The sequence below is a fragment of the Triticum urartu genome, chromosome 5, assembly GCF_003073215.2.
Source record: "Triticum urartu cultivar G1812 chromosome 5, Tu2.1, whole genome shotgun sequence".
In the NCBI taxonomy this organism is placed as follows: Eukaryota; Viridiplantae; Streptophyta; class Magnoliopsida; order Poales; family Poaceae; genus Triticum; species Triticum urartu.
The window spans coordinates 648,433,189-648,445,149 of NC_053026.1; positions in this window are offsets into that span (position 1 = coordinate 648,433,189).

An 11,961-nucleotide genomic window follows, 5' to 3' on the forward strand; every position below is an offset into this window, starting at 1 on the left:
AGCAAACAAGTTGCTGCTCAAGAGAAGAAACCCAAGTCTGGACCTAAGCCTGAGACTGAGTGCTTCTACTGCAAGCAGACTAGTCACTGGAAGCGGAACTGCCCCAAGTATTTGGCGGATAAGAAGGATGGCAAAGTGAACAAAGGTATATGTGATATACATGTTATTGATGTGTACCTTACTAATGCTCGCAGTAGCACCTGGGTATTTGATACTAGTTCTGTTGCTAACATTTGCAACTCGAAACAGGGGCTACGGATTAAGTGAAGATTGGCTAAGGACGAGGTGACGATGCGCGTGGGAAATGGTTCCAAAGTCGATGTGATCGCGGTCGGCACGCTACCTCTACATCTACCTTCGGGATTAGTATTAGACCTAAATAATTGTTATTTGGTGCCAGCGTTGAGCATGAACATTATATCTGGATCTTGTTTGATGCGAGATGGTTATTCATTTAAATCAGAGAATAATGGTTGTTCTATTTATATGAGTAATATCTTTTATGGTCATGCACCCTTGAAGAGTGGTCTATTTTTTATGAATCTCGATAGTAGTGATACACATATTCATAATGTTGAAATCAAAAGATGCAGAGTTGATAATGATAGTGCAACTTATTTGTGGCACACTGCCGTTTAGGTCATATCAGTGTAAAGCGCATGAAGAAACTCCATACTGATGGACTTTTGGAACCACTTGATTATGAATCACTTGGTACTTGCGAAGCATGCCTCATGGGTAAGATGACTAAACTTCTGTTCTCCGGTACTATGGAGAGAGCAACGGATTTGTTGGAAATCATACATACAGATGTATGTGGTCCAATGAATGTTGAGGCTCGTGGCGGATATCGTTATTTTCTCACCTTCACAGATGATTTAAGCAGATATGGATATATCTACTTAATGAAACATAAGTCTGAAACATTTGAAAAGTTCAAAGAATTTCAGAGTGAAGTTGAAAATCATCGTAACAAGAAAATAAAGTTTCTACGATCTGATCGTAGAGTAGAATATTTGAGTTACGAGTTTGGTCTACATTTGAAACAATGCGGAATAGTTTCGCAACTCACGCCACCCGGAACACCACAGCGTAATGGTGTGTCCGAACGTCGTAATCGTACTTTATTAGATATGGTGCGATCTATGATGTCTCTTACTGATTTACCATTATCGTTTTGGAGTTATGCTTTAGAGACGGCCGCATTCATGTTAAATAGGACACCATCGAAATCCGTTGAGACGACGCCTTATGAACTATGGTTTGGCAAGAAACCAAAGTTGTCGTTTCTGAAAGTTTGGGGCTGCGATGCTTATGTGAAAAGGCTTCAACCTGATAAGCTCGAACCCAAATCGGAGAAATGTGTCTTCATAGGATACCCAAAGGAAGACTGTTGGGTACACCTTCTATCACAGATCCGAAGGCAAGACTTTTGTTGCTAAATTCGGAGTTTTTTAGAGGAGTTTCTCTCGAAAGAAGTGAGTGGGAGAAAAGTAGAACTTGATGAGGTAACTATACCTGCTCCCTTATTGGAAAGTAGTACATCACAGAAACCGGTTTCTGTGACACCTACACCAATTAGTGAGGAAGCTAATGATAATGATCATGAAACTTCAGATCAAGTTACTACCGAACCTCGTAGATCAACCAGAGTAAGATCCGCACCAGAGTGGTATGGTAATCCTGTTCTGGAAGTCATGCTACTAGATCATGATGAACTTACGAACTATGAAGAAGCGATGGTGAGCCCAGATTCCACAAAATGGCTAGAAGCCATGAAATCTGAGATGGGATCCATGTATGAGAACAAAGTGTGGAGTTTGGTTGACTTGCCCGTTGATCGGCAAGCAATTGAGAATAAATGGATCTTCAAGAAGAAGACTGACGCTGACGGTAATGTTACTGTCTATAAAGCTCGACTTGCTGCAAAAGGTTTTCGACAAGTTCAAGGGATTGACTACGATGAGACCTTCTCACCCGTAGCGATGCTTAAGTCTGTCCGAATCATGTTAGCAATTGCCGCATTTTATGATTATGAAATTTGGCAAATGGGTGTCAAAACTGCATTCCTGAATGGATTTCTAGAAGAAGAGTTGTATATGATGCAACCAGAAGGTTTTGTCGATCCAAAGGGAGCTAACAAAGTGTGCAAGCTCCAGCGATCCATTTATGGACTGGTGCAAGCCTCTCGGAGTTGGAATAAATGCTTTGATAGTGTGATCAAAGCATTTGGTTTTGTACAGACTTTTGGAGAAGCCTGTATTTACAAGAAAGTGAGTGGGAGCTCTGTAGCATTTCTGATATTATATGTGGATGACATATTATTGATTGGAAATGATATAGAATTTCTGGATAGCATAAAGGGACACTTGAATAAGAGTTTTTCAATGAAAGACCTCGGTGAAGCTGCTTACATATTGGGCATTAAGATCTATAGAGATAGATCAAGACGCTTAATTGGACTTTCACAAAGCACATACCTTGACAAGGTTTTGAAGAAGTTCAAAATGGATCAAGCAAAGAAAGGGTTCTTGCCTGTGTTACAAGGTGTGAAGTTGAGTAAGACTCAATGTCCGACCACCGCAGAAGATAGAGAGAAAATGAAAGATGTTCCCTATGCTTCAGCCATAGGCTCTATCATGTATGAAATGCTGTGTACCAGACCTGATGTGTGCCTTGCTATAAATCTAGCAGGGAGGTACCAAAGTAATCCAGGAGTGGATCACTGGACAGCGGTCAAGAACATCCTGAAATACCTGAAAATGACTAAGGATATGTTTCTCATATATGGAGGTGACAAAGAGCTCATCGTAAATGGTTACGTTGATGCAAGCTTTGACACTGATCCGGACGATTCTAAATCGCAAACCGGATACGTATTTTTACTGAACGGTGGAGCTGTCAATTGGTGCAGTTCTAAACAAAGCGTCGTGGCGGGATCTACATGTGAAGCAGAGTACATAGCTGCTTCGGAAGCAGCAAATGAAGGAGTCTGGATGAAGGAGTTCATATCCAATCTAGGTGACATAACTAGTGCATCGGGTCCAATGAAAATCTTTTGTGAAAATACTGGTGCAATTTCCATGGCAAAGGAATCTAGATTTCACAAGAGAACCAAGCACATCAAGAGACGCTTCAATTCCATTCGGGATTTAGTCCAAGTGGGAGACATAGAAATTTGCAAGATACATACGGATCTAAATGTTGCAGACCCGCTGACTAAGCCTCTTCCACGAGCAAAACATGATCAGCACTAAGGCTCCATGGGTGTTAGAATAATTACTATGTAATCTAGATTATTGACTCTAGTGCAAGTGGGAGACTGAAGGAAATATGCCCTAGAGGCAATAATAAAGTTATTATTTATTTCCTTATATCATGATAAATGTTTATTATTCATGCTAGAATTGTATTAACCGGAAACATAATACATGTGTGAATACATAGACAAACATAGTGTCACTAGTATGCCTCTACTTGACTAGCTCGTTGATCGAAGATGGTTATGTTTCCTAACCATAGACAAGAGTTGTCATTTGATTAACGAGATCACATCATTAGGAGAATGATGTGATTGACTTGACCCATTTCGTTAGCTTAGCACTTGATCGTTTAGTTTGTTGCTATTGCTTTCTTCATGACTTATACATGTTCCTATGACTATGAGATTATGCAACTCCCGTTTATCGGAGGAACACTTTGTGTGCTACCAAACGTCACAACGTAACTGGGTGATTATAAAGGTGCTCTACAGGTGTCTCCGAAGGTACTTGTTGGGTTGGCGTATTTCGAGATTAGGATTTGTCACTCCGATTGTCGGAGAGGTATCTCTGGGCCCTCTCGGTAATGCACATCACATAAGCCTTGCAAGCATTGCAACTAATAAGTTAGTTGCGGGATGATGTATTACGGAACGAGTAAAGAGACTTGCCGGTAACGAGATTGAACTAGGTATTGAGATACCGACGATCAAAACTCGGGCAAGTAACATACCAATGACAAAGGGAACTACGTATGTTGTTATGCGGTCTGACCAATAAAAGATCTTCGTAGAATATGTAGGAGCCTATATGAGCATCCAGGTTCCGCTATTGGTTATTGACCGGAGACGTGTCTCGGTCATGTCTACATTGTTCTCGAACCCGTAGGGTCCGCACGCTTAACGTTACGATGACAGTTTCATTATGAGTTTATATATTTTGATGTACCGAAGGTTGTTCGGAGTCCCGGATATGATCACGGACATGACGAGGAGTCTCGAAATTGTCGAGACATAAAGATCGATATATTGGACGGCTATATTCGGACACCGGAATAGTTTCGGGTGATTTCGGAGAAAACCGGAGTGCCGGAAGGGTTACCGGAACCCCCCGGGGAAGTATTGGGCCTTAGTGGGCCTGAGGGGAGAGAGAGGGAAGCAGCGCAGGAGGTGGCGCGCCCCCTCCCATGGGCAGTCCAAATTGGACTAGGGGAAGGGGGCGCGGCCCCTCTTTCCCTCTCCCTCTCCCTCTCTTTCCTTTCCCCTTCTCTCTTCCTAGTTGGACTAGGAAAGGGGAGTCCTACTCCTACTAGGAGGAGGACTCCCCCCTCCTTGGTGCGCCCCAAGGGCCGGCCGGCCTCTCCCCCTTGCTCCTTTATATACGGGGGCAGGGGGAACCTCTAGACACACAAGTTGATCTTCGTGATCGTTCTCTTAGCTGTGTGCGGTGCCCCCCTCCACCATAATCCTCGATAATATTGTAGCGGTGCTTAGGCGAAGCCCTGCGACAGTAGAACATCAAGATCGTCACCACGCCATCGTGCTGACGGAACTCTTCCCTGACACTTTGCTGGATCAGAGTCCGGGGATCGTCATCGAGCTGAACGTGTGCTAGAACTCGGAGGTGCCGTAGTTTCGGTGCTTGATCGGTCGGTCCGTGAACACGTACGACTACATCAACCGCGTTGTGCTAACACTTCCGCTTCCGGTCTACGAGGGTACGTAGACAACACTCTCCCCTCTTGTTGCTATGCATCACCATGATCTTGCGTGTGCGTAGGAATTTTTTTGAAATTACTACGTTCCCCTACAATTACATCAAATAGATCTCCACAAGAGAGGGGGAGAACTTTGTATTGAGATCCAAAAAGAGAGAAGAAGCCATCTAGCTAATAACTATGGACCCGAAGGTCTGAGGTAAACTACTCACACTTCATCGGAGAGGCTATGGTGATGTAGAAGCCCTCCGTGATGACGGCCCTCTCCGGCGGAGCTCCGGAACAGGCCCCAAGATGGGATCTCGTGGATACAGAAAGTTGCGGCGGTGGAATTAGGTTTTTGGCTCCGTTTCTGTTCGTTTGGGGGTACGTAGGTATATATAGGAGGAAGAAGTACGTCGGTGGAGCTTCGGTAGGCCCACGAGGGTGGGGGCGTGCCTGGGGGTATAGGGCGTGCCCCCCTACCTCGTGCCCACCTCGGAGCTTCCTTGGCGCAGGGTCCAAGTCTCCTGGGTCATATTCGGGAAGAAAATCACGTTCCAGAAAGGTTTATTCCGTTTGGACTCCGTTTGATATTCCGTTTCTTCGAAACACTGAAATAGGCAAAAAATAGCAATTTTGGGCTGGGCCTCCAGTTAATAGCTTAGTCCCAAAAATAATATAAAAGTGGAAAATAAAGCCCAATATAGTCCAAAACAGTAGATAATATAGCATGGAGCAATCAAAAATTATAGATACGTTGGAGACGTATCAGTGGCACGCCCCCTGAGGGAGTCCTGGATTAGGGGGTCTCCGAACAGCCGGACTATATCCTTTAGCCGGACTGTTGAACTATGAAGATGCAGGATCGAAGACTTCATCCCGTTTCCGGATGGGACTCTCCTTGGCGTGGAAGGCAAGCTAGGCAATACGGATATGTAGATCTGCTCCCTTCTAACCGACTCTGTGTAACCCTAGCCCCCTCCGGTGTCTATATAAACCGGAGGGTTTAGTCTGTAGGACAACAGACAATCATACCATAGGCTAGCTTCTAGGGTTTAGCCTCTACGATCTCGTGGTAGATCAACTCTTGTAATACTCCTATCATCAAGGACAATCAAGCAGGATGTAGGGTATTACCTCCTTCAAGAGGGCCCGAACCTGGGTAAACATCGTGTCCCCTGCCTCCTGTTACCATCCGCCTTAGACGCACAGTTCGGGATCCCCTACCCGAGATCCGCCGGTTTTGACACCGACATTGGTGCTTTCATTGAGAGTTCCACTGTGCCGTAATCATAAGGGGGGATGGCTCGTCTCGTTGTCAAGGACAACATCACTTCTGGGGGAGCCCTGGCTGTAAGCCAAACTCTCCGACTAGGCGGCTTCGTCATGACCGCCTGCTCGGCCGTTGCGCCGACGATGACTTCTCGGGTCATCGAAAATAGCCTCCACATCGGCTCAAAATTCGCCGAGCACATAGATCCAATGGAGCTCTCCTCTTTGAACGAGCTCTTGGATCACATCGCCGCTCTTGGAGTCGCTACGGACTACGATCGGATCGGGCTTAAACCCGACCAAAGGGAGATTAACTCTCCGCCGGTCACCCATCAAATAGCAGTGGTGGAGGAGCAACGCGGCGGTTCTCCCTCTATCCTGAGGACGAACTATGTCCGGATTCCCAAGCTCTCCGAGCCGGATACCTCCTCACGGGTGGACATCGCCCTAACCCTGAACCTAGAATCAGGTCGCATACCGAACTCGCGGAGCAACATCCCGGAGCCCGAACTTCCAAGATCGGAAACTCCCCTATCCAGGGATCTTAGATTGGGTCAAGGTCCGGACTTAAATCCACCCACCCACCCAGATACAAACGATCTTTCCCACATTAGGCAAGCGCCCCCAGAGACAGTACATCACTATTGGGCCAGATTCCTCCTTGTAATGAACAAGGTCAAGGACTGTCGCGAGGAAGACGCAATTTCGTTCTTTTGCAACAATTGCACAGACAAGGGGATCCTCAACGCCATAAGTCACCATGACATAGCACACTTCGCTGACTTGGCGGCCATAGTACAGAAGTACTGTGCGATGGAAAGCGCCTGGAAAACCCAAACACAATTTTGGGACAATCCGGCTCTGACAAAACCCCCAGTCCGAACTAAAAGGGTGCACTCTCATAAGTCGCCTGACTCAATTACAAAGAAGCAAAAACCCACTACAGGGCATGGAACCGTATTGGAGGGAAGGCTTAACGGGCCCTGCAAAATTCATAGTACAGCGGATACCATATCAACACATAGCCTTAGAGCATGTTGGGTACTCCGGCAGGTGGCCAAGAGCGGTGAGGATCTCCTCATCCAAAACACCCCAGAACACCCTCCCGTGGATAAAAATACAGTATTAACGGTCTTTGAGACCTTCGCCTCAAATAATAGGCATAAGCGAGCACTCCGCAGCCTTGCCGAAGTCTGCCACGTAGAAGCAATAAATCCATGGAGCGACACGGCCATTACTTTCAATGCCAGTGACGAACCTAAATTCCGAACAGCCCGAGCACCAGCCGCTTTGGTCCTCAGTCCAATTGTGGATGGCTTTCGGCTCACTAAAGTGCTCATGGACGGCGGCAGCGGATTAAACCTCATTTATGAGGAGACTCTTCAAAAAATGGAAATAGACAGAAACCGTATTGATCGGAGCACCACGACCTTCCGAGGAATCATCCCTAGTCGGGAGGCACGTTGCGCTGGGAAAATCACACTAGATGTGGTATTCGGCACTCTGGAGAATTACAGGTCCGAAGAAATCACATTCCAAGTGGCCCCGTTCAGTAGAGGATACCACGCCCTTCTAGGGCGGGAGGCATTCACGATTTTTCAAGCCATACCCCATTACGGGTACATGCAGCTCAAAATGCCCGAACTCAATGGAATCATCACTATAGCTAGTGATCCGGACATAGCACTCTGCGCCGAGAACAAAACAGCCGCACTGGCCCTCGAGGCATTATCCGAAGCCCTTGTGGCGGAGGAGTTAACCGCGTTGCGCTCCAAAGTGGATACGGACGAGGTGATACTAGATAAAAGATCCCAGTCCACCTCCTTTAAACCAGCGGATGAAATAGTCAAATTCCATGTCCATCCAACGGACCCCACAAAAACAGCGTCCATTGGGGCACAGTTAAACCCCGTCGTAGACGCCGCACTACGGGAGTTCCTACGCGAGAATTGGGACATATTCGCCTGGCATCCTTCAGACATGCGAGGAATCCCACGCAAGCTAGCCGAGCATAGCCTTAACAATCTGAAAGGATTCAAGCCGGTCAAGCAGACTCTTCGGCGCTTCTCCGAACCTAAGCGACAAGCCATGGGAGAGGAGCTAGCCAAATTACTGGAGGTCGGATTCATTAAAGAAATAAAGCATCCGGACTGGCTAGCAAACTTGGTGATGGTGCCAAAGAAGGACAAATCATGGCGCCTATGCGTCGACTTCAAGGACCTTAATAAGGCTTGCCCAAAGGATCCCTTCCCCCTCCCTCGCATCGATCAAATTACCGACGTTACCGCAGGACACGACTCATTGTGCTTCCTCAACGCATACTCCGGTTACCACCAAATTAAGATGGCGGAGTCCGACCAAGCCGCAACGGCATTCATCACTCCATATGGCCCCTTCTGTTTTAACACAATGCCCTTCGGGCTCAAAAACATCGGCGCAATGTATCAGCGCATGATTCAGACATGTCTGGAAAATCATATCGGCAAAATAGTGGAGGCATACGCCGACAATGTGGTCGTTAAAACCAGACACGTCGACTCCTTAATAGACGACTTGAGGCTCACGTTCGACAATCTCCGAACATACGACATTAAGCTCAATCCGGAAAAATGTGTTTTCAGCGTACCCGCCGGAAAGCTCCTGGGCTTTATAGTCTCCAGCAGAGGAATTGAAGCAAATCTGGCCAAAATCCCGGCCCTGTCGCAGTTGGCTATCCCAACTGACCTCAAGCAAATCCAGAAGTTAACTAGATGTGAAGCGGCTTTAAGCCTCTTTATCTCCCAACTAGGAGAAAAGGCACTCCCCCTTTATCGCCTTCTTCGGCGCACCGAACACTTCGAGTGGACGGACGCAGCCATGGCCGGACTGGAAGAAATAAAAGCCATCCTGGCCACCAACCCAATCTTGGCCACGCCAAATGTTGGCGAACCAATGCTATTATATATAGCGGCAACTCACCAAGTTGTAAGCGCAGTGCTCGTTGTTGAACGAGAGATGGACGGACATAAATTCCCACTTCAAAAGCCGGTATATTATGTATCCACCGTCCTCACTCCATGCAAATCACGGTACCCACATTATCAAAAGATAGCATACGCGGTATTCATGGCATCCCGGAAATTACGACACTACTTTCAAGAGTGTTCAATTACGGTGGCCTCCGAAGTACCACTCAACGACATAATAAACAACCGCAATGCCACGGGCCGGATTGCCAAATGGGCTATCAAGCTCCTCCCGTTTGACATAACATATAAACCACGGCGAGCCATTAAGTCGCAAGTACTGGCCAATTTCGTAGCCGAATGGACAGAAGCCGAACTCCCTAAAGAGTACGGCGCATACTCCAATTGGATCATGCACTTTGACGGCTCTAAAATGCTGGCTCGTCTGGGGGCTGGCGTCGTCCTGACGTCCCCCACCAGAGATACAGTGCAATACGTACTCCAAATACTATATACAGACTCCAATAATGCAGCCGAATACGAGGCCCTATTACACGGTCTCCGGATGGCAGTTTCCATGGGCATTCAACGCCTGGAGGTGCGTGGGGACTCGAACCTCGCAATATTCCAAATAAATGGAGACTTCGATGCCAAGGATCCGAAAATGGCAGCATATCGCAATGCCGTCCTCGAAATGTCAGCTCGGTTCGAGGGGCTTGAATTCCACCATGTGGCTCGGGAAAACAACCAGGCGGCGGACATCCTCGCCCGTATCAGCGCTAAACGCGACCCTGTCCCACCTAACATCTTCCTGGAAAAACTGTTTAAACCATCCGTGGTATGGGAAGGGGACACCGGCAACAATAGTCTGGACCCAGCCACAACCCCAGATACCGAGCACTCTAACACAATCAGAGGCTCTGCCATCGAAATAACACCTTCAGCCCACGTAATAATGGACGTCATCGCCCCGTGGACAGAACCATTCCTGGCCTACCTAACCAGGCAGGAACTACCCGAGGACCAAAATGAGGCACGCTGCATAGTGCGGCGATCTAAAGCCTACAAGGTCCACGAGGGAGAGCTTTATAAGAAAAGCACTACCAGAGTCCTTCAAAGGTGCATCTCCGAAGAGGAAGGACAGAAGCTTTTAGCAGAAGTCCATGCCGGACTCGGCGGCCATCACGCCGCAGCCCGGGTCCTTGTAAGAAAGGCCTTCTGTATAGGTTTCTATTGGCCGACGGCCCAGGCAGATGCGTAGCATCTGGTCCAGCATAGCGTCGGTTGCCAGCTCTTTGCAAACCAAAGCCATATGCTGCCTACCGCTCTCCAAACAATCCCCATTACTTGGCCATTTGTGGTCTGGGGGCTTGATATGGTCGGACCCCTTAAAGGGGGAACCCATAATAAAAAATACTTACTGGTCATGGTGGATAAATTCACCAAATGGATAGAAGCCAAACCTGTCAAAACGGCTGAATCCGGACCGATGATAGACTTCATATCCGGGGTCATACACCGTTATGGCGTCCCCCACAGCATCATCACTGACAACGGCACGAACTTTACAGCCGACAAGGTGAAACTTTGGTGCAGCAACATGGGCATCAAGCTCGATTATGCTTCTGTCTATCACCCGCAAACTAACGGTCAAGTCGAGCAAGTGAATGGTCTTATCATGAGCGGCATTAAACCCAGATTAGTGCGGTCCTTAAAGGAGTCAAACACGCACTGGGTAGAGGAGCTCGACTCCGTACTATGGGGGCTGCGGACCACGCTGAATCGCACTACCGGATACACACCGTTCTTTATGGTGTACGGCACAGAGGCGGCTCTGCCTTGCGACATAATTCATGACTCACCTCGAGTGCGCATGTACGAAGAAAAAGAGGCCAAGCTCGATCGGCAGGACAGTTTGGATGCCCTGGAGGAGGAGCGCGACGTGGCAAAGGCTCGTTCCGCATTCTATCAGCAACAGGCTCGAAGGTATCAAAGCAGAGAAGTACGGGCCAAAACCTATAACGTTGGCGAATTATTTCTATGCCTGCCAGAGAAGAAAACGAACAAGCTCAAGCCCAAATGGGAGGGTCCCTTCATTATTGACCAGGTTCTGACCGGTGGAGCGTACCGTCTGCGGGATGCATCGGATAATTGACTCGAGCCAAACCCATGGAATGCAGCCAGACTCCAAAGATTCTACGCCTAGCGCCGGACTCTATGTTTGTCTCCTCACCTTCGTCAATTTTTTGCATATCTGTCTTTTCTCTCTTTCTCCCTTTTTACTCTCTTCAAGGCCCTTAAAGGCTATACTTGTGTCCTGGTTACACAATCTTGACGCGCTAACCGTGCTCATTATACCTGTGGGCTTCTTATACAGAAGCTTAATCTAACTATTTTCCTGGGCTTTACGTCTCATACATGTGTTATTCTTTCGCATGTACCTTTTTCGCCATTATATGCATTGATATGACTTAAGTTTTGGCCAAGCTGGGTTGCCTGGTTCTTGTATTTATGCCCTACGTTCCCGTTAATTCGGCTAGGGCATAAGGGGAGCACCTCTGCGATTGTTACTGTCGGGTCAGCCGGATGTGTACCTCAGACTGGGTGAAGCCGAAAGCTAGCGTTCTTAAGGGAATATTCGGTCGGTGAATAAAAGATGACTTTTATCTAATTTGAAACATGCCCCCGGATGTTTATATCATGCGTCTCTTTTCGTAGTTCGGACATGCACATTAGGGCATGCGTACCCAGGGAAAGGAACCCTTAACGGAACTATTCTCCCTGG